This window comes from Leuciscus leuciscus (assembly GCF_965113295.1).
Source record: "Leuciscus leuciscus genome assembly, chromosome: 7".
Classification (NCBI taxonomy): Eukaryota; Metazoa; Chordata; class Actinopteri; order Cypriniformes; family Leuciscidae; genus Leuciscus; species Leuciscus leuciscus.
In genome coordinates, this window is record NC_138731.1 from 11,224,335 (window position 1) to 11,248,360 (window position 24,026).

Genomic DNA, 24,026 nt, shown 5'->3' on the forward strand with positions numbered 1-24,026 from the left:
CTACAAAAAAATACACATTTAATTATCTTATTATTAAAATACATTATTATGATTTTACCAACTCCGCCTCCTTTTGAGCCTGGAAAAACCCTGAAATAGGCAATAGGCTTCTTGTAAAGGTATTACTATTTACTAGTAATTAGAATGGTGTTTCAGTGCACTTAACTTCTAACTTTTGGGAGTTGATCAAAACAGTTCTCTTTTGGATATATAATAACAATGAGATATTCTGTAGCCTACTGATTATCAGTTTGTCGCATGTTTAGACCTTGTATGTGTGTTGCACAACACATGTTGCACTTGCCGATCATGGTAGGGATTGATATGGTAGTGGACCATGATGGTCATAGAAGAAGTGAAGGAGCAGCCAGTACCCCCCAATTATGGTGGGGTAATTCGCACTCTGCTTAAAACAGTCAAATCCAACAATATTAATCAGCGAATTGTAAGTATATGATCAGTAACAGATGTGTAAAAGATGTTTGATGAAAATTAATTTATGAGTTACTCTAAGTTTTTGTGTAAGTAGGTCACTCTCTCCTCGACTGGAGAGACCATGAAACAACATTTCACGAGGGAAAATGCTAATATAAAATCGATTTCTGGTTACAATTGTGAAATAGTAACATGTACCCAGGATCGTGTTTAACAATGTTAGTGTGAGAAAAAGTGTATTTAATTTTAAATACTGTTTTGAATTTGATATGTAGCCTAGTTAAAAATAATAATAAAATGATGTAGGCCTACTTCCCTCGAGGCGACGACATCGGATGACGTCACGGCCATCGATCGTCGTGTGGAATGTTGTTTTCCGATGGAAGTGCCTCAAGAGGGAAAATTATTATGTAAAAATAAATTACTGGGTATAAATGTATATAATCAGCCTGAATATGAAACCAAGATCGTATGTGAGTGTTATAAATCAATTATATTTTACATTTGAAAAGAATGTGTTTCCCTGGTGGGGTACGATATCGATAACGTCACGGCCATCGATCGTCGTGTGGAATGTTGTTTGAAATAGAAATATCCTGATCCTTTTTAATGAGAAATTGAAGAAATATATCATTGTGAAAGTAAGGAGCACAAACAGTTCCTTTAATCCATTACTCTAGGGCTAGGCAGTGTATTGAATGATGTGAGGTTGACATGAATATAAAATAAAATACACAATTCACTAATATATTTATCTTTTGTGCCAAAGCTCTGGGTTATGAGATACTTCATCAATCTATCATGAGTGTTAACTTAATAAAGTTTTTATGAATATTTGTTGTTAAGACCACATGTATTGGATGGTATATATGAACATATTTATGTATAATATATCTACTTATTTATTTATTTTGTGTACCAAAGCTTTGGGTTAGGCTATGATATAATTTCTATGTTAGTCCATCTATTGCACATGTCAGAAATTAACCAAATTATGTTTTATCTTTATGTCTGTCTTTTTACATTTCCAGAGTGAAAATGTAATTATGGTAATGTAAAATGTAATGTAATTATGATTTTGTATTTGTATATATATACGTACATACATACATTTGAAGGTGAGAAGGGCGTGCGCCTAGCCTGGTTAAAACCAGACCATTCTCAGTAGTAACTGAGTTATGGTCTGGCAAAGCTCCATAGACAAATCATTTCCAAAGGGGCGTCACCAACGGACGTCGCTCAAATGCCTCTCGGCGCAATTGGATAGACCTAAAACTCCAAAAACCAATCAGAGCGATCGTCATGTGTAAAGCCATATGCTGCGTCCCAATTCGCCTTGTTACACTACGCCATAAAAGTATACTCTTTTTGTGAAGAAAATGTATTTACTTTTGAATGTGTAGCAAAAAAGTAGGCAACTTTTGGACATACTACTTCATCATCTTTATCGGACGGATCTGTCGCGTTCATCCCGTCATGTAAACTGCCCTGTCAATCATCTTGTCACAGATAAAATCCTCTATTAAATCGAATTTAATTTCCTACCGTTTCGGAGAGAAATGTAGTAGCATGTTCATCTGCCAGTGGGTCTTTCATGGAGACTGTCCTCATGTGTTTGCAATTTGAATATAATAATGCTGCATTTAAAAGTTGGTGCGCTTCACCAACGGAGTAGACGTCGCTCAAATGCCTCTGAGCACAATTGGATAGGCTAGACCTAAAACCAATCAGAGCGATCGTCATCGTGTAAAGCCCGCCTCAACGTTTCTGATTGGTGCCGCGATTTCCACGGCATGGAAATGGCCTTGAATGAGCTCTTTGCCAGACTACTTGCAGAGCAAATCTAAATTTGCCGGAAGTTGTCTGGGTTTTCCCAGGCTAGCGTGCGCCGCAACCAAAGACCGAACCGAGCCAGCCCGAAGCTCTTAGTCGGACGCACGGGCTGGTAAGGGAATAAAAAAATCGAAAGACCATCTGTCCACTGACCACTTCGAACAGGCAAGAACCAGACCAAGGTCACGGACGCACGCCTCCCACACTCCTGAACTTTTCCTTGACCCGACCTCCTGATAACCATTTCACAAGTTCACACTTACAAATAAGTCAGATAATAAATGGTATGCATATTTGGGTGCACTTTTGTCCATCATAAAAATAATTGGATTCGCATTCAAAATGCAAGCATTTTGAGAGGTGTTTTGACAATTCAGAGCCACCGAATGACGAATACGAAAAAACGCATACAAACATTTCGGACTCAGTGTGCAAGGATCTTAAGCTGCGTAGCTTAAGGTTGCACACTGAGTCCGAAATGTTTGTATTCGTTTTTCCTCCAATCATAAATCCTCTCCTGTGGCCTCATGGGAAAGTAACGTGTCCATCGTATGCACACTTCAGAATCTCACTCGAAATAGTGAGAGGGCATCATCAGGGTACTTTTTTGCTTCTCTTTTGTGAGTATGGTGAAATTGGACATTCTTATTTTGTCACATACTGTTTTTCACCTACTATAAAGTAGGGAAATGCGATTTCGGATGCAGCCACTGCGTTGTCGACTTTTTTGTTATTTTATGATGAGTGACAACCAGCGACATGTGCAATACCGCCACCTACTGTGTTGGAGGATCAAGCAGATAGTTACTTGTCGCTGGTTTATTTATGATATTAGAATATGTGATGTATCAGTAATTAAGTTTTAAATATCACAGTTTTTGTCAGTACCAGTATATTGCAACACCCTTAATTCCAGTAGACATATACTGTATTAGCATGATGCAATATTCTAGCAAGTGCAAAAAATGCATATCATAAATAGTCTGTTTTAATTATATTTTTATCTTTATAGTCAATATTTTTCAATAAATATATATATATTCATATATTCTTGCTTTCTTTCTTTTGTACAGATTGTTGATTGGTGCTCCCACAGCCAGGGCTTTATCCAATCAGGGAGCAAACATCACAGGTGGGTTGTACAGCTGTGACATCACCACCCATCCTGATGACTGTACTCGAGTGGACTTTGACAATGATGGTGAGCAGAAAAATCATCTTATAGCTTCAAAAAATCTGTGTACCCGAGATTGAACAATATCACATGAGAATCCAGGCGCAGTAGATGACTGCTATCGTGAATATAATTTCTTGTTTTATTGGTTTAAATGCTCATCTAGTCAGCAGTGCCAGGATTTTCTGATAGATCTTGAAATTCTAATCGTGACTTGGTTTCTGTTCACGGTGACTCTCACAGTTGATGTTCTTGTGGAGAATAAGGAGAACCAGTGGATGGGTGTAACGGTTCAGAGCCAAGGACCTGGAGGCAAGATTGTGGTACGTCAAGAACAGAGTTGAATGCTAATGGACCATTAATTGACTTCCAGTTACATTGTCATCATTTTGACATTTTAGATTTATTATTTGTGTCACACAATGTCACAATGACACGTACTTTATCTTTCTTTCTGTGTCAGACATGTGCCCATCGCTACCAGCGTCTGTTGTTCCCGAACACACCCCAGGAGGCGCGTGACATCACTGGACGCTGCTACATGCTCAGTCAAGACCTGAGCATCGACAGCCAATCAGACGAGGATGGGGGGAACTGGAAGTTCTGTGACGGCCACACTCGGGGTCATGAACGATTCGGCGCCTGTTAGCAAGGCTTGGCTGCCACCTTCACTAAAGACTACCATTATGACATCTTTGGAGCGCCAGGGGCGTACAACTGGAAAGGTAGGAATGACATTTGATGCAATACATAAAATTGTGTTTTTGTGTGCTTTAGGAGCGATGTTGAAACACACACACACACACACACACACACACACACACACACACACACACACACACACACACGTTTGATAGGATTCTGTGGTAACTTTGAGGTATAGAAGACCAGAAGTAGCCTCATACAGCCAGACTTTGTAGGCATAAAGTCTGGTCAACTGTGAAACTGAAAAATAACGTGCATTCTGTCCATCAAAACGTTAAAAGGTACAGGTTATCTAACAGAAATACTCACAGAACAAAGCAGAGTACACATCAGGCGTTATTGAACAGACTGTGTGTGGTCTGGGTGTGTCGAATGAGGCTGAGAGCAGGTCAGAAGTGACTCACTGGTCATTGTTTGCATGGTCTTACCTCATGACCATGATCATATTGCTACCATTTATTTATTATGATGGAGTGATCAATAAAAATAGTCAGTGTCTTTACTTACATTTTATATGCATTTATATGCCTTATGTTCTAAATGCATAGGGACCCCCACTGGTGAGGAGGAGCACTGCAACATTTCTCTTTAACTATTTTCTTAATTCACACAGTTTTATTCCAGTGTAACTTGTTCTTATTACAGAAATAATACACTTTTAAAGAATGTACTTTAGTGCCAGATGAATGTAATGCTTTTGGACACTTAATAGCATGTTAATTGCTATTAAATGAAAATGTGTTGTAGTTTAAATTTATATTAAATGCAATTAGCTGAACTTTTGAGTGCTTTTGATACCCACAGTATATATTATAAGGTTAACTGAAATATACTTTCATGTCATTTCTATAGAAATGTATATGCTATGTATTTAAAAATATATGTAATTGCACATTTGTAATGATGAAGTTAAAACTTAGTACATTAAAAATATGTTTTAATAAAATAGCAAATAACACCGTACAGTTACAATCAAGTATTTAACATGTTCTGTAGTGTTAGTCAACACATTGAAATAAGTGTACTTCTTTAAAGCATGACAAAATTACTTTTCAAAAATGACTTTGAAATAAAACTTTTAATTTGACATTATTACAAAGTGCACTGTTTAAAAGTGTGATAAGAAAAAAAAGTGTGATCAGAAACAGTCATGACACTATTCTCTTTTTCAATACACTTAAATGGCCTTTAATTTCATACATATTACATTATCTACCTTACAGTTTTTAAAAATATATACTTCAAGATTTGTATTACAAGTGCACATTCAATACAATTAACCACTTTTTTTTTCCGCAGGAATTTGCACAATTAAATACATGTTTCTTATAACCAGAACTCATTTGTTTTCCTGTGTCACATTAATCTTGTCGTTTAGCACTCACCCCATCACATCTGTTCTCTAGGTATAGTGCGCGTCGAGCAGAAGAACAACACTCTGCTGGAAATGGGCTTGTTTGATGATGGTCCTTATGAGGTCGGGGATGAAAACCGCCTTGATCCAAGTCTAGTGCCAGTACCAGCCAACAGTTACTTAGGTGAGTGTGTGTGTGTGTGTGTGTGTGTGTGTGTGTGTGTGTGTGTGTGTGTGTGTGTGTGTGTGTGTGTGTGTGTGTCTGTGAATGTGAATGTGTGTTTTGATGCTCATGCTTTTTGTGACACTGAATCTTGCATATGCACAGGATTCTCTCTGGATTCCGGCCACAGTATCACAGAAAAAGGGAAACTCATCATCGTGTCCGGAGCGCCGAGAGCCAATCACAGCGGTGCAGTGGTGTTTCTGCGCAAGCAAGAAGAAGCCTCCACCATGCTCATGTCTGAACACATTCTGGAAGGACCAGGACTCGCGTCCTCGTTTGGATATGATGTTGCTGTGGTGGACCTAAATGGAGATGGGTGAGGGATACAAGATCTGTAGAAAATAAATGTTGTTTATTATGAAAAGGAGTGGGTAGATTGTGAGTGCCCTTGTGAAAACGAAGTCTGCTCAATCTCAATAATTGGGTTGCACTTTATTTTACAGTATGTGTACTTACAGTGTTCTTACCTAAGAAAGAATTGAGTAATATAAGGTAATTGCATGGGTTAAGTTAAGGTTTAGGTGTAGGTTCAGAGTTAGTACCTAGTTATTACCCGGTTAGTGTCATTACTACAATAAGTACATATGTTCATGCGAAACGGGACTGTAAAATAAAATCCTACCAATAATTGTATTGAATGTGCACTTGTAGTGCTCTTCAAATCTTAAAAGTATAGTTTTAAAAATATATATAGTTGCAGATAATATAATATTAATCAAATAAAAGGCCACTTAAGTGTACTTAAAGAGAGTACACTTTCATGACTGTGTCTCCTAACACACTTATTAAGTGCCATGTCAAATGAAAATTTTTACATTAAAGTACATTTTAAATAATTTATTTTAACCATCTTTTGTCATGTTTTAAAGAAGTATACACTTATTTTGATGTGTTGACTAACATACAAAAGCACATGTGAAGTATTTGGTTATTTAACTAGTGTGTGTTTTATATCAAATTTAAAGTTCATATATTTTAAATGTGCTGAATTGTAAATTCATGATTATAAATGTTTCATCTAAAATATAATTAAATACTTGACCTACAGGTTTCAAAAGAAATTAGTATGTATTTTAAACTATATCTTAGTTTACCATAAATGCTTCTCAGTACATTTGGCAGTACACTTTAATCTTTTTTCAGAGACTTTATTAAATTGAAATTATTAAAAGATGTACTTAAATCCTACTTAAGTGGCTCAAAAGAACTCTGCAGTTCAGCTAATTGAATTTAATATACATTTAAACTATAATACATTTTCATTTAATTGTACATAACATGTACTTAAGTGTCTAAAAACATTGCACTCAGTTTGCACTTAAGTATATTCTTTAAAAAAAATGTAATTGTTTGGATTTAAATAGGCAAGTGCTTAACAGTCTATGATTGGATCATTATTACAGTGAATATTAAGTTTCTAGCATGTTATATGTTTGGCAACTGTTCTTCTAGCCCTAATTGATGGAGTGTGTAGATTTTCATTTCTTAAACAGCCATGTAGGAAGACGCATCATGGCCATATTCCAGGATGACCATGTCAGGATTCATCAGGCTCAACGTGTGAAAGAATGGTTGGGAGGAGCATGAAGAATCATTTTCACACATGACTCATTTCCTCTGAGTCCAGACCTTCCATTCATTAAAAGTTTTTGGGATGTGCTGGAGGAGACTTTACAGAGTGCTGGATTCTTGCATAGTCAATACAAGATCTTGACCAAAGACTGATGCACCTCTTGATGGAAATAACATCACAACATTTATTTCCATCAAGACAAGCATCAATTTTTGATCTTTTATAGACAAAGACTTTCAATGATTTTAAGGTCTGGATTCAGAGGTGCTAATTCATGTGTGAAAATGATTCTTCATGCTCCTCCCAACCATTCTTTCACAATTCACGGATGTTTCTCATGCGCACACAAAAGTCTGTATATATTTATTTTTATTTTTGAAAAGGTCCATTTATTATTACTTATTTCAAAGTAAGTAGTTGAGTGGCCAGAACACATTAAAAGTTTTCTGTTTTCAGTTAAAACGGTGTTGTGTAAGCGGACCCTAAGTTAATAACTAATGATCTTTGCGACGGAAGTGAATCAATCAAAAACTAACTTTAGCTGGACAATAACTTTATTCTAGAGCTGCTGTAAAGCCAAAACAATCTCTGTTACTTTAATTTCCTATTATTTTTTTTGTTTTGTTTTTTGTTTAGATTATGTTTTTATGTAGAAATGTGTGTGTACATGTGAATGAGTGTATAAGCTCTCTTTTCTACCTTTTTACAGCTAGTCCTTGCTATTGCCATGTTTCGTCTGTCGGACTGTTTGTTTACTGTCATATTAAAACTGTACTATGAACATCAGTAAAGGTATGTATATCATTCATCTGAATATTAGAAGTTTACTACCCAAAATTGACCTTTTAAGAGCCTGGCTTACTTATAATAAACCTAAAGTAATCACACTTTCCGAGACCTGGCTCAATAGTACGAGATCAGATGATGATATAAAACTTGACAATTATGTCTTATACAGAGCTGATCGTAATTCTAGAGGAGGAGGAGTGGCTACATATATTTCCTCAACTCTAGTCTTAGAACTTGTTACACCAAAGGAGAATCCCCTGTATTTTGAATTTTTATTTGTTAAAATAATTCTTCATAAAAATAAACAATTAATAATAGGCAATATTTATAGACCCCCAAAAGCTCCGGTTGAATCCACTAAAGGTATTATATCAACTATTAATTCCCTTGATGATCACACTGAAATGATACTTTTGGGTGATTTTAATAATAACTGGTTAGCTGGCTCATGCAGGTACGATCGTAATTTATTTAGTAGTTCAAATTTAACACAACTTATAACAGAACCCACCAGAAAGGATTCTAACTCATCATCCTTGCTAGACTGGATCCTAGTCACACATCCAGATAGGATTATTTCATCTGGAGTTTTGCCAGACTCATTTAGCGATCATTCTATGATCTACTGTGTCTGGAAAATAAACATACCTAGACTACCTCCAAAATTAATTAGGGCCAGACAATCAAAAAATATTAATTCTGAACACTTTATCCAGGACATGACTAACATCAACTGGGATAGATTTCAGTTAATCCCTTTTGTTGAAGATGCATGGAACTATTTTTATTTAGAAGTCACCAAAATTATTGATAAACATGCACCTTGGAAAATAATCAAAGTTAAGGGAAGACACTTGCCTTGGATAAATGGCGATTTAATAAATCTTTTCAAAGATAGAGATAGAGCTTGGAGAAAATATCGTTCAACAGGGGATTCTACAGAATGGGATACTTATAAGAAGTTGAGGAATATATGTACAACAAAAACGCGAAATGCTAAAGCAAATTATTTTAAGGATTGTCTAGCAACAAATTATAACAATCCCAAAATATTCTGGGATAGAATTAATAATTTAACAAATTTTTCATCCAAAAAACAAACTAATTTCATACGAATAAATAACGAAATTGTTGATGATTCCATTGAAATTGCCAATGCATTTAATCAATACTTTACCAAAGGTAGTCCTATACCCTCTGATTCTTCTGATTTCAATTCAAATTTTAATACTCCTAATCATATTTGTGAAAACTCCTTCTCCTTTAGACTCATCAGTCCTGTAGAAGTTCAGCAGGTTATCAACAGTTTAGACTCAGATAGCAGCGCAGGCCCAGATGGGTTGGAAATCAAGTTTCTGAAAATGGCCTCACATGTCCTGGTTGTCTGATTTATTGAATTTATCACTGACAACATGCACTACTCCATTATCTTGGAAACGTACCAGAGTTACTCCATTGTATAAAAACGGTGATCAACATGACATTAATAATTATAGACCAATCTCAATAATTAATAGCGTGGTGAAAATATTTGAAAAAATCATTTTCAATCAATTATCAAAGTATTTTAATGACTCCAATATTATATCTCCTTTTCAGTCTGGCTTCCGACCAAATTTTTCTACAACAAGCGTTCTTCTAAAAATTACCAATGATATTACATCTTCTTTCGATTCTAATAAATTAACTGGTGCCATATTTATTGATTTAACCAAAGCTTTTGATTTAGTTGATCATTATCTTCTTTTAGATAAATTGTATGATATTGGCCTTTCAAGATCTTCTTTACTTTGGTTTAATTCATATTTACACCATAGACAACAATGTGTTTTGTATCGGGGAAGTTGCCCGGCCCCTAAGTTAATAACTAATGATCTTTGCAATGGAAGTGAATCAATCAAAAACTAACTTTATCTGGACAATAACTTTATTCTAGAGCTGCTGTAAAGCCAAAACAATCTCTGTTACTTTAATTTCCTATTATCACTGTAAAGCTGCTTTATAAAAACAATCTATATTGTTAAAAGCGCTATATAAATGAAGGTGACTTGACTTGACTTGACATTTAGGGGCTCTGTACTTTTTCACAAGGGTGGGCAGCTAAATCATGTGTATTGTCCCTCCAGTTGGCAGGATGTTGTGGTTGGTGCACCCCAGTTCTACCAGAGAGACGAGGAGGTGGGTGGAGCTGTGTACGTTTACATCAATAAAGCTGGAAGGTGGAAGGACGTCACTCCGACTCGCCTGAACGGAACCAAAGACTCCATGTTTGGACTGGCTGTGGAGAACATTGGAGACATCAATCTGGATTCTTTTGAAGGTTGGATGCAGGAGTTGATTTTTTAGTTTTGGTTTGTTCAGGTTCGAGGTTGTTTAATATTCTTCCTGCTTGCTTCTCAGATATTGCAGTAGGAGCTCCATATGCAGACTCAGGGTTTGGTAGTGTGTACATCTACCACGGGTCTGCTGACGGCATCAATACCAAACCAGCTCAGGTTAGACACTCTCCAATTTCTGTCTCTCTCCGTTTTCTCTTCTGTCTGCCATTTTAATGGAACACATCAGTGAGAAATTGATTCATTTTCCAGTGTTATTCAGTTTAAAAGGTTTTCCATTTTCAGGATAAAACATTGGTGAAAAAAAATTGATACTTACATATTTTAACATCTGATTGTACTTTGGTTTTGACATTCTTCTGATGTAACTTTGTACTAACTCTGTGACCTTTAAAACAAAATATGGTTTTAGTCTATACACAGTGTGTTCAACAAATGAATAAAGCCTTTATCAACAAACACTAAGACATCCAATGTTATCATGCAGATACTGGAGGGCAAACAGCACAATATTAAGATGTTTGGCTATTCTCTGGCCGGAAATATGGACCTGGATCAGAACTCGTACCCTGATCTCGCCGTTGGGTCGCTCTCTGACACAGTTTTTATTTACAGGTGCTGATAGGTCACTTCTAATATCAAAGTTGTTACCTGGAGATTTTTGAGATGCTATAACAACATCCGTCTTGTGTTCAGGTCCAAAGCGGTTATTAGCATCAAGCAAGACATCAAGGTGACACCGAAGGAAATTGACTTGATGAAGAAAACGTGTGGCAACAGTATTTGGTGAGATACTGACAAAACAAGAACTTAGAAAGCATCGCTCATAGATGTGCTTGACATTTTGAACATTTTGAGATAATTTTGTGTTTCTTCACAGCTTGACTGTGGAAGCTTGTTTCACATATAGAGCAAACCCTCACACCTACAACCCTAAGATCAGTAAGTCTGTTTATGCTCTTATAATGAGAAACTTTCCTTATCTATTACAGTTTTTTATTGTTTAGTCTAAAGGGCCGTTCACACCAAGGACGATAACTATAAAGTTGGAATCAGTCTACAACTATGTTTTTTTTCTAGCTGATGAACCATAAAAACATTGACAGTCGATCAGAAATCAAAGGGACTTTAAAGAGCTCTAGGATTTAAAGCGGTAGAGCGCGCTTATACTGTAATATATTTTTATCGTCTATTGGTGTGGACACTTAGCCTGGTTAAAACCAGACCCTTCTCAGTTGAAACTGAGTATAGGGTCTGGGGAAGCTATGTAGACAAATCATTTCCAAAGGGGCGTCACCAACCGACGTAGCTCAAATTCCTCTGGGCGCAATTGGATAGTCATAAAACCAGTCAGATCGATGAAGGAGATGACGTATGCTTCGAGTGTTGTTCTTTGCTCCGGTTTTAAAGGGATAGTTCACTTTGAAATTAAATTTTGGTATGTTTTAGCTTACCTCAAGGGCATCCAAGATGTAGGTGTCTTTGTTTCCGCAGTAGTTTCAATTTTGATATTTTTAGGTCAAACCGTTTTTGTCTGTCAGTCATATAATGCAGGTCTTTGGTCACGGTCTCAAAGAGCATGCACAGAGTCCAAATTAAAACAATTCCCCATCGTCCAAATTAAACAATTCCCCATCGTAAGTACACATTGATGGCCTAAGACACGAAACGAGCGGTTTGTGTGAGAAAACGAACAGTATTTATATCGTTTTTAGCTCTTATACACAGCCGCGTCCAAGTGATCTGAGGGCGCGCGCAGTCTGCGTACAAGTCACACAGCAGGATGCGCGCGCGCCCTCTATCCCTTTAACGAAAACGGTAAGTTTAAATGGCTCAAAACAGACGCGATAACTGATTCGTTTATATACTGTCTATGATTCGAACGAGTGATGTTCCACGGCGGCATCCATCTTTGTAATGAAATCTCCTTCAGCGTCGCTGCGCTGTCGTCATCATGTAAATCCCTCCCCAAACGTTTCTGATTGGTGCCGCGATTTCGGCGGCACAGAAATGAGTTTGAATGGGCTCTTCTCCAGACTATCCTGGAGAGAGAATTAAAATTCGCCGGAAGTAGTCTGGGTTTTCCCAGGCTAGTGGACACTGATATAGTTATCATTTTCTTTATAGTTTTTGTTCGTAGTGTGAACGTGCCTCAAAGTCCCCCTGTAGTCAATCATTTTATCCCTTAAAACTCATCTACCAAAATGACATATTTAAATGTTTTTTCCTTGAAAAAAATGTGTGGCTCTATGAATATGCAAATGAGCCCCGCCTCCACTCACTCACAGCAGCTCAGAGATCCACTCGTTGACGATCACACGTTGATCTGATTGGTTACAAGGTAGTTTGTGAGAAAACTCAGAAACACCAGCGGTTTCAAACCGTGTTTTTGTCTTTGGTTCACTGTAGTTTTAAGGAGAAAATACTCAGCAATGGTGTTGAATTATGAATTTACACATGGTTTGTCTTAAAGCATATTAAAAATACCACATAGACATATAAACAACATTAAAAGCTTGATTTTCACCACAGGGGGACTTTAAGATTTAATCCAATTGTATTCTGTGTTAATAATGCTGTTACAGAAGACTAGATATGCTCACTGGAGTAAATAAGTGCATTTCTTTGTTCTGAGGTCTAAAGGTTCACACATTCTAAACCAGTTTTTGTTTGTTTTCCAGCCATTTCCTGTACATTGGAGGCAGAGTGGCACCGCAGGAAGCTGGGTCTCCCATCTAGAGTTGTGTTTCTGGAGAAGAACGAGATGGATCAGGACTTCCAGTCGACCGGCACTCTGGAGCTAAGAGGACAAAACAAAAAAGCTTGTTACAAGACCAAACTCAGATTACAAGTAAATAAAGCTTTGAAGTCTTAGTGATAGACGTTTTATTCCATATTGTAAATATATTTCCATATTTATTCCATTTTATTCCATATTTTATTCCATATTTTTTGTCCATAAACAACAAATGTGGGTATAGGGCGCTTGGTTCATCGGTTGTTGATTGGATGCTTGCAGGGGCGAGTTTAAAGAGGCCATATTATGCCCTTTTTCTAAGGTTTACACGACACCGTTTTCAACTAAAAACGTAAAACTTTTAATTGTTTTGGCCATTCATTTACACGACAACAGCGTTTTGGGTTCCTGAAAACGCAAACTTTTAAAAACGGGTTTCAAAGTGCAAGTTTTTGAAAACGGTCTCCATGTGAACAACAAAAACGTGAATCTCTGAAGCCGATGATGTCATGCACATGCGTATTAAGTGTTCAGTCTATAGTGTTTCATCGCCATCTAAAGGCCTGGCAGCAGAATTACTCGTTTAGTTGTTTTCACGGATTCGTATGAATGGGGATCATTTTGACAATGGTGTCGTCTGTACGAAGGAAAAACTTTAAGCACACTGTATGATTTTGGCCACGATTTAGCTGTCTGAGACTAATTTATTGAATCCTAAAAGATTCTTCTGATGATCCTAGGCTAAAAATCTGAAGTCTTTGATCGCTAGTTTGACATGTTCACCGACACCCGATTAGTAACTATTGCTATCAAATTTGACCTTGATTTGATGCACAGTTTAACTCACGGCTTAGCTCAACCAGGCCTCGCTCCCTTTTTTTTTGAGTATACCTTGGGCGGGAATGATTTAAACTGGGAATATTGTGATGTGTTTGTTCTCGGAAGAAAACTCATGACAACAATCAAGACGTTTCAGGGAGTTCAACAGTGTTCAATGATATAGAGAATAACTCCCTTTGGAGTGGCTTTGTGCTTTTTAACTTTGCAGACCTTTTTATGCTCACTAAAGAAAGTTGAACTTGTAAAAAAGCATGATAGGTCCTCTTTAAGCAGACTAAATGATTGGAGAAATTCTGCATTCGTCACCTGAGAGAAGTCTGACAAATTGATTGAACATTACAAGGTCAAAACACTTTAAAAAAATGAAACATATGCACGGATTAATCATTCACAATATGTTATAACATGCACTTAGAAAATAGATAGGATGAATTTTAATTTTCATGGCAACTTTAAAGTAACAATTTGTCCTAAATGTTTTATTCTGTCACTCACCCTCATGTTGTTCCAAACCCATATGACTTTCTTTCTTCAGTGGAACACAAAATGAGAACTTATAACGGATTTTGTAATGGTTGTGCTTTTCTGTACAACTACAATGAATGTGAGACTGGATTTTTCAAGCTTCAAAAGTTACACCATAAAAGTATTGTTAAAAGATTACAATTTCTGGACACACTATTCCTATAATTCTCCTGTTGGATTTGGGGACTTTTATTATGACATTCAGCCTCTGTCTAAGCTCTCATTAATGAAATGTTATGTCGATACACTGACTGAGTGGGATCTGCTGTGCTCTGGTTTTCAGGAAGGCATCAGGGATAAGCTCAGAGCGATTCCTATCGAGGTGTTTGTGGCCATTCAGAGTGCTAAGAGAGGCAAACGGCAGAGCTCGCTGCCACAACTAGTGCCAATACTGGACTCCACTGTACCCAACAAGACCATCACTGAGGTATACTCACAGTTTACTGCACAGAAATCTAATGAAGAGTCAATGCATTTTTAGATCCTTCACTGTAAACATAACGGAGTGTCTATTTACTTGCCTTGTTGGCAGAGGCTTTTACACTCACTCTGCACAGCATTGTCTAGATGAGCCTGACAAAATTACAAAAGAAACCTGTCTGATAACAGATCACTGTCGTGAAGAGTAAGGCAAGTGGCCTTAGCTTTTGGCGCAACCAACATTTTTTAGTTAACCAAACAAGTTTATAGTTTATGTCAAGTTTAGGCTTACAACCACAGTTAGGTGCTTCTACATCAGTGTTATTCACCTATCATTTCCCTCTGATTTTAGGGATAAGTTATGGGTAGGGTTAGGTTAGGTTAGTGTAGGGATAGGGTTAGGACTAAAGTTTCGGACAGGAATGTTGTTCTAGGATCAACAAAATATGTTGACCCAGGAATATCAGGACGTGGTGACCGAACCGAGCTCGAATCCACCTTTTTCCAAACTCATTCTTTTTCCTTTTCCCCATCATAAATCAGTTCAGAGAGGTGTTGATTTTAAATAAAAATAAAGAAAATGTTCAAAAAGTGGAAGGGAATAAAGTGTTTAAGGGTCAAGGCTTCTGATTCAAAGGCGAAGTCTCAAGCAGGGTTTACCATGAAGCTGTAGAAATACAGAAATCAATATGTCAGCACTGTACGCTTGAGAAAAGCACTTAACCCCAGGTTAAAAGCAGCTGCTAATAACTACTAGTGTACTGTATCTCTGCCATCATAAACTTAGTAGAATGACTCCCCTTTGAAAAAGAACACATTAGGATACTGATAAAAAGCGCACTTATTACAGAAATAATATACTTTAAAAGAATATAAAAGAAAAGTGCAAAATGAATTATAATTATGTATTATAGTTTATATTTGTATTACATATAATTAGCTGGATTTTAGAGTGCTTGGACTTAAATATATATTTATGCAATTTCATAATTACTTTTGTGAAATACAGTATTTAATATGGTTAAAGTGTATGGCTGACAGGCATTGATGGCAAAGTATGTCCTTTCTATTGAAAGTTGTCATATTTTTATATATTTGAAAACACATCTGTAATGAAGTTGCAATTTAGTACATTTAAAATATATTGACTTTTAAAATGTAAAATCAAAATAACACACTAAGGTTAAAATTATAATCAAGTACCTTACATATGCTTTGTTAGTCAACTCATCAAAATAAGTGCACAAAACAAAAGATCAGTAAAACAATGATTTAAAATAAAACATTGAATTTGACAATATTACAAAGCACACTTTTTAAAAGTGTACTTAATTGTTAAGAAACAATCATGAAAGTGTACTCTAAGTACACTTAAGTGTCCTTTTATTTCAGGCAAGTGTTTTTTTTTTTTTAAATATACTTAAAAAATGTAAGTACACAAGTGCACATTCAACACAATTAAGCACCTTTCTTTTTCAGTCTTAGTTGTGTAACGTCCTGTCACATGTCAGCGGATATGTTTATACAGTGTCTGATTGCTGATTGTTGTGTATCAGGGTTGCCAAGCCGTCTCAGGTCTATTTTGGAGGTCGAATCAGAGGCATGAGTGCCATGAAGACAGAGGAGGAAGTCGGCAGCTTGATCGAATATGAATTCAGAGTAAATGCCAAGATAACTAAAGAATTATACACCTTTATAGATATCACTTCAGCCATTTTTGCAAAGCACTACTTCTAGCCTAAGATTTTTTCTTTTTCTTTTTTTTGCAGGTGATTAATTTGGGAAAGCCTCTGAAGTCTTTTGGCACTGCATCCCTAAACATCCAGTGGCCTAAAGAAAGTGGCCTATCTGATGAAGATCAACACCAAGGGCCTGCAGTTAGTCACCTGTTCACCTGAGAGAGAGATAAACCCTCTCAGACTGAGTGAGGTACCAGATATATTCCTGTCTTAGTTTACATCTGACCCAGACAGCAACATAACGCATCTGGTACACATAGATTCCACATATATATTTTTTTTATTTACCTTTGAATTATTAGATTTGATCAATACATAATAAATAAATGGTAATTTAAGCATATTCCCCACATTCTTTCAACTTATATTCAAAATAACTCACAATTTCATGCATGACCTTTTTAATTCAGCTCAAAATATCTTACATTGGGTCTTTGTCTTTGCCGACCTCTTGTGGAAAAAAACATATATATAACACAATATTTCATGATTCTTGCCACTTGACGGCCTTATAGCTCTACATGGAGCGAATGAGCTGTTCCGCTGGGTCCTAAAGTCAGTTCCTTTCAGTATGCATTCAGATACAGACATTATGAAAAAGATTTTGGTAAAGATTTTTTGTTTGAATTTTGAGCTTTTTTTTCTATGTGTTCAGAAGAATTCCTCACATTCCATTAATTCCTAAGGGGGTCAAATTGACCCACGAGGGAAGGATTTGTTACTTTTTAAAATTTCAACCACAAAACTCCTCGAATCCTTTCAAAAAATGTTTGTGTGTGTATTCATGATTCAAGTGCGAGAAAAGTCCAAGGGCCTCGGACCCCTCTGATGAACACTCAATAAAAAATAATGCTAGATCAAGAAATTTTTTTTTAGAGTTAACCTTTCTGGCAGAGATTGATGCTGAAAACATGGACAAAAAGTAGACACATCTGTGACTCTTTTAGGAGTCGACGTCAACCAGGAGAAAGCGTGAGCTGGAGGAGAGGAGACCATCTGACGGGAGTAAAGTATCCCTCTTCACTGACAAACGCAAGCACAAGATTCTGGTAATGAGATTTAGTTATTTATATTTGTAGTGAACTTTCATTTTTAGGAATGATTGGACCAAAACAACGTGAAGTTTATTATTTCTCATAGTCATGCAGTGGTGATGCCAGATGTGTGGAGATGAAGTGCCCCCTTCAGGGCTTGGACAGCACTGCAGTCATCGTTTTAAAATCCCGGCTGTGGAATTCCACTTTCCTTGAAGTAAGGACAATGACGAGGGCTTATTTTGTTCCCTTGAAATAATGCCTGAGGTTGTTAAAGCAATCTGTTTTGTTTTCCTCTCAACAACAGGATTATGCGTCCTACAATTACCTTGATATAATAGTGAAAGCCTCCATAAGTCTGGATGTCTCCGCCAATAACATTGTCCTTAAAAATGCTGAGACCCAGGTAACACAGTTTCCTAAAGTGTAACACATTTAAGTCTGTGACATTAGAGACATTTGTTGAACACCTGTACGTCTGATGCCCAGGTGAGGCTGACCGTGTTCCCAGAGACGACAGCGACTCCGTTCGGAGGAGTTCCCTGGTGGATCATTCTTGTGGCGGTTTTAGCTGGGATTCTGATGCTGGCTCTCCTAGTTCTGTTACTCTGGAAGGTAATAAAACACTCACACACCCAAACATAAAGCTAACAAAAACCCAAGGGCATCAGCCACATGGACAAGAGTTGCTTAAAGGACAAGTTCGGTATTTTACACTTAAAGCCCTGTTTACAGATCGTATCTGATGAAATAGAACGGTTAATATTAAAATTTGGACACATGCTCCTGTCCCGAGAATTTTAGGTTTATTTCGCTTCCCCCCCCCACCCCCCCACCCCCACAATGGTTGTCTATGTGCACTGGAAGATTCCTTCCTAAAAACACATTAAACTTTCGTTTACAAAGACGTGAAACTCACCGAGTGGTCAGGGGTGTTCACTGATATGTTCACTCAAAAATCGCTGAAAAAGATGCATTCCAACAGGTTTTATCGTAGTTTTTGTCCAACTCCATTGACTTGTAGGACGTGATGTGAAACCGCAGCACCTTTACGGTATTACTCCGCCGCTTCTTCTTCTGCTTCTTCTGTGTATTCAATGATATGCCCATGGTTTGCTTGCAATTGGCAAAGGTGCATTATCGCCACCAACTGGGCTGGAGTGTCTATTATTCAAGCTCTCAACGGAAGAATCACGGGTGTGACGCGTTTGGCAAAATAGGTCCACAAAAGCTAAATAAACCTAAAATTCTCGGGACAGGAGCATGTGTCCAAATTTTAATCTTAACCGTTCTATTTCATCAGATACGATCTGTAAACAGGGCTTTAAGTGTAAAATACCGAACTTGTCCTTTAAGGAGTATTTCTGGTAGAAAGCTCATATTGTATGTGGACTTCTCTGTTCTGAATTTGTTTTTGTTTTCTAATAAATGTTATTTATTCTGGTATTTACTATTTTCATGGCCCTAAAAAGAATTTGGAGACTTAAGACCCGTTCACACCAAGGACGATAACTATAAAGAGAACGATAAAGATATAGTTTTAAATATTAAAGAATAGCAGAGTTCACACCACAACTATAACAATAACGGCACAGAGAAACGATATCGTCAGAATCACTTTCAGAATGATGTTACCCAGCTCATGAATTATAAAAACATTGACAGCCAATCAGAATCCATCCTGATGTAATGAGCTCGAGGATTTAAAGTGACAGTCAAGCAAACACTTAGAAAAACAGAATTATGTCATCACAGGCGTGGACGCTAATATAGTTATCTCTATAGTTATCGTTCTTGGTGCGAACAAGCCTGTACTGTACACTTGAATGAATGTCATTTCATTAAATAAAACTAAAATCAAATTTTCAAGAAAGATTCCACAAAAATACGTAGCACCGCACAAGACATGTGGGTAAAACCGATGTATAAAATTGAGGGAACAAAATATTGTATCGTGTGCAATATTTACTTAAAACGAGAAATAATTCTTAAAGGGATAGTTCACTTTGAAATTAAATTTTGGTATGTTTTAGCTTACCTCAAGGGCATCCAAGATGTAGGTGTCTTTGTTTCCACAGTAGTTTCAATTTTGATATTTTTAGGTCAAACCGTTCTTGTCTGTCAGTCATATAATGCAGGTCTATGGTCACCACCTCAAAGAGCATGCACAGAGAAGTCCAAATTAAACAATTCCCCATCGTAAGTACACATTGATGGCCTAAGACACGAAACGAGCGGTTTGTGTGAGAAAACTAACAGTATTTATATAGTTTTTACCTCTTGTACACAACCATGTCCAAGTGATCTGAGGGCGCGTGCGCATCCTGCTGTGTGACGTGTGCGCGCGTTCTGGCTTAGTCTGCGCAAGTTGTCTGTTGATATATCGAAATCGTCTTCCATTGCGATTTCCTGTACGTCTAAATATGTTTAGATCTTCACAGTGAAAGGTAACACTTCCGAAATCTCTGTGTAAACAATGAGTGACGTACACGCGCGAGAGATCACTTCCGGCGCTTTCCGGCGCTTGCGCAGACTAAGCCAGAACGTGGTTGTGTACAAGAGGTAAAAACTATATAAATACTGTTAGTTTTCTCGCACAAACCGCTCGTTTTGTGTCTTAGGCCATCAATGTGTACTTACGATGGGGAATTGTTTAATTTGGACTTCTCTGTGCATGCTCTTTGAGGTGGTGACCATAGACCTGCATTATATGACTGACAGACAAGAACGGTTTGACCTAAAAATATCAAAATTGAAACTACTGCGGAAACAAAGACACCTACATCTTGGATGCCCTTGAGGTAAGCTACAACATACCAAAATTTTATTTCAAAGTGAACTATCCATTTAATTCATGGCCTCGATATCTATCTATCTATCTATCTATCTATCTATCTATCTATCTATCTATCTATCTATCTATCTATCTATCTATCTATCTATCTATCTATAAATATATATATATAGTCATGGTCATGTTCCAAGATAGATAGATAGGTAGGAGATAGATAAAGTTTTAAATGACAAAACAATGGATATGACATTGTGACATTGATTTATCAGGTGTCCTTTGTGAAAAAGAAGTTCTTTAAAACATGACAAAAAATTATTTTAAAGTAAAAGGTTTAATTTGACATTATTAAAATGTAAGTGACCTTTTATTTAACTATTTTTGTATTATCTGCAAGTTTTTTTTACTTTTAGGATTTGAAGTACGTCACAAGTGCACATTTAAACCAATTAAATGCACTTATTTTTCACAAGGGGTTAGTTGTGGATTATGTTGATAGTTAGTTTAATTCTCTACACCTGTGTAAACTTGAGAACGATCTTCTTACATCTACTAAAAATCACAAAACCCCGATTAAAGACATGAAGGAAAAATGATGAGTGAGACGCAGATGATACTGGCTTTAATATTTTCATTCAATGACATTCACACATTTTTATTCAGGTTTTACTGCCCAAATGCTTTTTGTGGCCACTGCATATTAAATCCATGAACATTTGTGTCAGTACAAATGTAGTACAAACCTTCTCATGACATGTTTGCAATGACCCGTGAATTTGCCCCCTCTGTAGTGCGGTTTCTTCAAGCGGGCCAAGAAGGACGAGTATGATGCCGCAATTCACAAAGCTGAGATTCACACTCAGCCCTCAGACAAACTGTCCACTGAGGCCTAGCTCTCCTTACCCGGGTAAAACACGATCGCTGCAGCAGATTGGTGTCTGCATGACGTGTGGCCTAACTCACTAACTCATCCTTTGCTCTGACCAAAGCAAGGGAAAGACTCATGTTGCTCAGCGTGCTTCGCTCTTTCCGTGTGAAGCTCAGTTTTGTTTCGTATTGTGTCGATGGATGTGCTTCTACGTGTCCTGTTTTGTCAAGCATGTCCCATCTCTCAGTGTTCTCCAAAGCATACACACTCAGAGTGATTTTTTTTTTTAAATGTACCCATTTTTAAAATGATTCTTAATGAGGTTTTCTTCTTTCTCTGTCAGTGTGGATTTTTCAAACGTTCCAAATATGAGGACAGCGTTCCGAAATATCATGCGGTGAGGATTCGTAAGGAGACGCGTCTCTTGAAAGACGGAAAGGTCATGTTAGATCCCTTTGAGAAGAAGCAATGGATGACCACATGGGATGAGAACGAGAGCTACTCATGAGACTGTCTCTGCATCTGATGTGGACAATCTGCACCATCGGGCGTCTTCGGTTGTGAAAAGTTTCAGAGGAAGTCTAACTCTATACGGTCTGTGAGCCGTGAGGCGTTTGACATGAAGATGCCTTTACACATCCGTGTGTTTCTGGTAACTAAAGGGTAAAGACTGACTGTTAACGCCTGGATATCTCTGGGCTTTTTGTTTGCAATGACACCCCTTAAAAAAAGCGTTTGTATATTTTTGGAAGATGCACGAGATGCCAAGAATGGATTGTCTTGATTTTCTTTGTAAATATTTTACAATGCAGTTTATTTATTTTGTCTTGTAATTTTGTACTAAGATGCCTACTGTGCATGAACTGCCCAAAGATCATTTTTCATGTCTTTCGGTAACTGTAAATTAGATTGAATGTTTTGAGGTCTGTCAGATGAATCTCAGGCGGGAAAATAAACCATTACTACTGAAAAATGTTGATGACCGAATGTATCAGTTATGCCACTGGAGCAGTTATAGATATGAGCAGACACACAAAATAAAACCCATGACAACATATCAGCATGGGACTCAACTCTAGAATGCTCACAAAACCAACCATTTTCTTGCTAATCAGCATGTTTTAGCTTTGTTGCCCCCTGCTGGTTGGCGTTAAACGTGAAAGCAGTGATGCCAACTTAGTCTGAAAAGTTGCTAAATTTAACAAAATTGCTAGCAACTTTTCAGACTATCAACTGATTTTTTAAAAAGCACCTAGCAACAAATTGAGCTACTTTTTACAATTTGTTTGACGACTTTTACCAAAAGTCAGCTTAAATGCTAAAGTGCACACATTTTCCCACCTAATGACACACACACACACACACACAGGATTTTCTGTCACATTCACAACACACTCTGTATGCCTTGCTGCAAGAGTGCATTGTGAGTGATGGCTCAGCTAGCTCAATGGACTATACTTGCATAATTCAATTCACATTTATTTGTATAGCGCTTTTTACAATACACATTGTTTCAAAGCAGCTTTACGGAACATACATGAGTCCACATTCAAATTTAGAGTGATCTGTTCTCAGAGGTAATTGTCCAAGTTATGCATTTCAGAAATGTACATACAAAATCACAGTTAGACAAAAATGTATTTATTTATCTTTCCCTAGCAGAGTCCACTCTGCCATCTCTTGAATCCCCCTAATCTCCACATGTTACCTCCCTGCGGGCAGATGTAGTCTCTGTAGCGTTCCTTTCCGCTTGGAAGAGGCAGGCTTTCCCAGTGTTATCCAATAGTCTCAGAGGAGCAGCAGTGTTCGATCTTCTATGCGTAAAGCCCCGGCCCATCTTCCCCCCCAGTAGGTGCGGGGTATCAGGTGGCTTATGCAGAGCGCTGGAAGAGGCAGCAATAGTGGCGCTTTAGTAGGGATCCCAATTCGTCAGTCGTTCTGACATAACGTCAAACGTGACTGACTGAAAGGGAACATCTAGGTTACTATTGTTACCCTCGTTCCCTGAAGGAGGGAACGGAGACATTACGTCCCGTTGCCACAATTGCTGTACCACCGCTGAACGGCCGGGACACACCGTCTCGGCTCCTCAGCGGAAAACTTGAAGTGGGATCGCAGGGCTGGGTGGGTGATGCAAATCTCGCACACCAGTGTGCATTGGCTAGATCCCAATTCATCAGTCGCTCTGACATAACATCTCCGTTCCCTCTTTCAGAAATTAGACATTTCTTCAATTGCATGCAATGGTATCGCATTTCACAGTGGCAGTTTTCCAAGCAAAAATACAAAATTAAACTTCCAAGAATGTAAACCTGAGATTGTGATTAATAAACCACATTTTTTGTTGTTGTTACAACTGCATCTCCGTGTGTGCTTTATGGAAATGTGTATAGGGAGAGACTTCTCCGCTAACCTCAAGGGCCTTCACAGGTGTAGTGGGTTAAACCTCTGAACTGGTGAGGAGAAGGTTGCTGGTTCGATCTCCGCAGTCGCCACCACCAGTGTGTTACGGATACAGACACAGGAGAGGAAGAATGATGGTGAATAGTGAATTTATTGACAATAAAGGTGCAGGGATGAGGTGAGCAGGTAGGGAAAGTCCAAAGTGTGATCGAGGTAGATCGCTGGAGACAGGGAGATGAGTCTA

General features: G+C 37.6%; 1 pseudogene across 1 annotated transcript; it reads left to right on the forward strand.

Moving 5' to 3' along the window:
* The first annotated feature begins 383 nt into the window (after positions 1–383).
* Positions 384–22,437, forward strand: LOC309502603 (integrin alpha-6-like; annotated as a pseudogene). Its single transcript, XR_014211806.1, has 20 exons — positions 384–391; positions 3,342–3,469; positions 3,686–3,765; positions 3,906–4,167; positions 5,554–5,685; positions 5,830–6,043; positions 10,216–10,409; positions 10,490–10,584; positions 10,913–11,040; positions 11,122–11,211; positions 11,306–11,367; positions 13,107–13,276; positions 14,811–14,992; positions 16,504–16,606; positions 16,717–16,876; positions 17,634–17,735; positions 17,827–17,937; positions 18,028–18,126; positions 18,210–18,335; positions 21,723–22,437. The product of XR_014211806.1 is annotated as an integrin alpha-6-like (transcript).
* Positions 22,438–24,026: the final 1,589 nt, after the last annotated feature.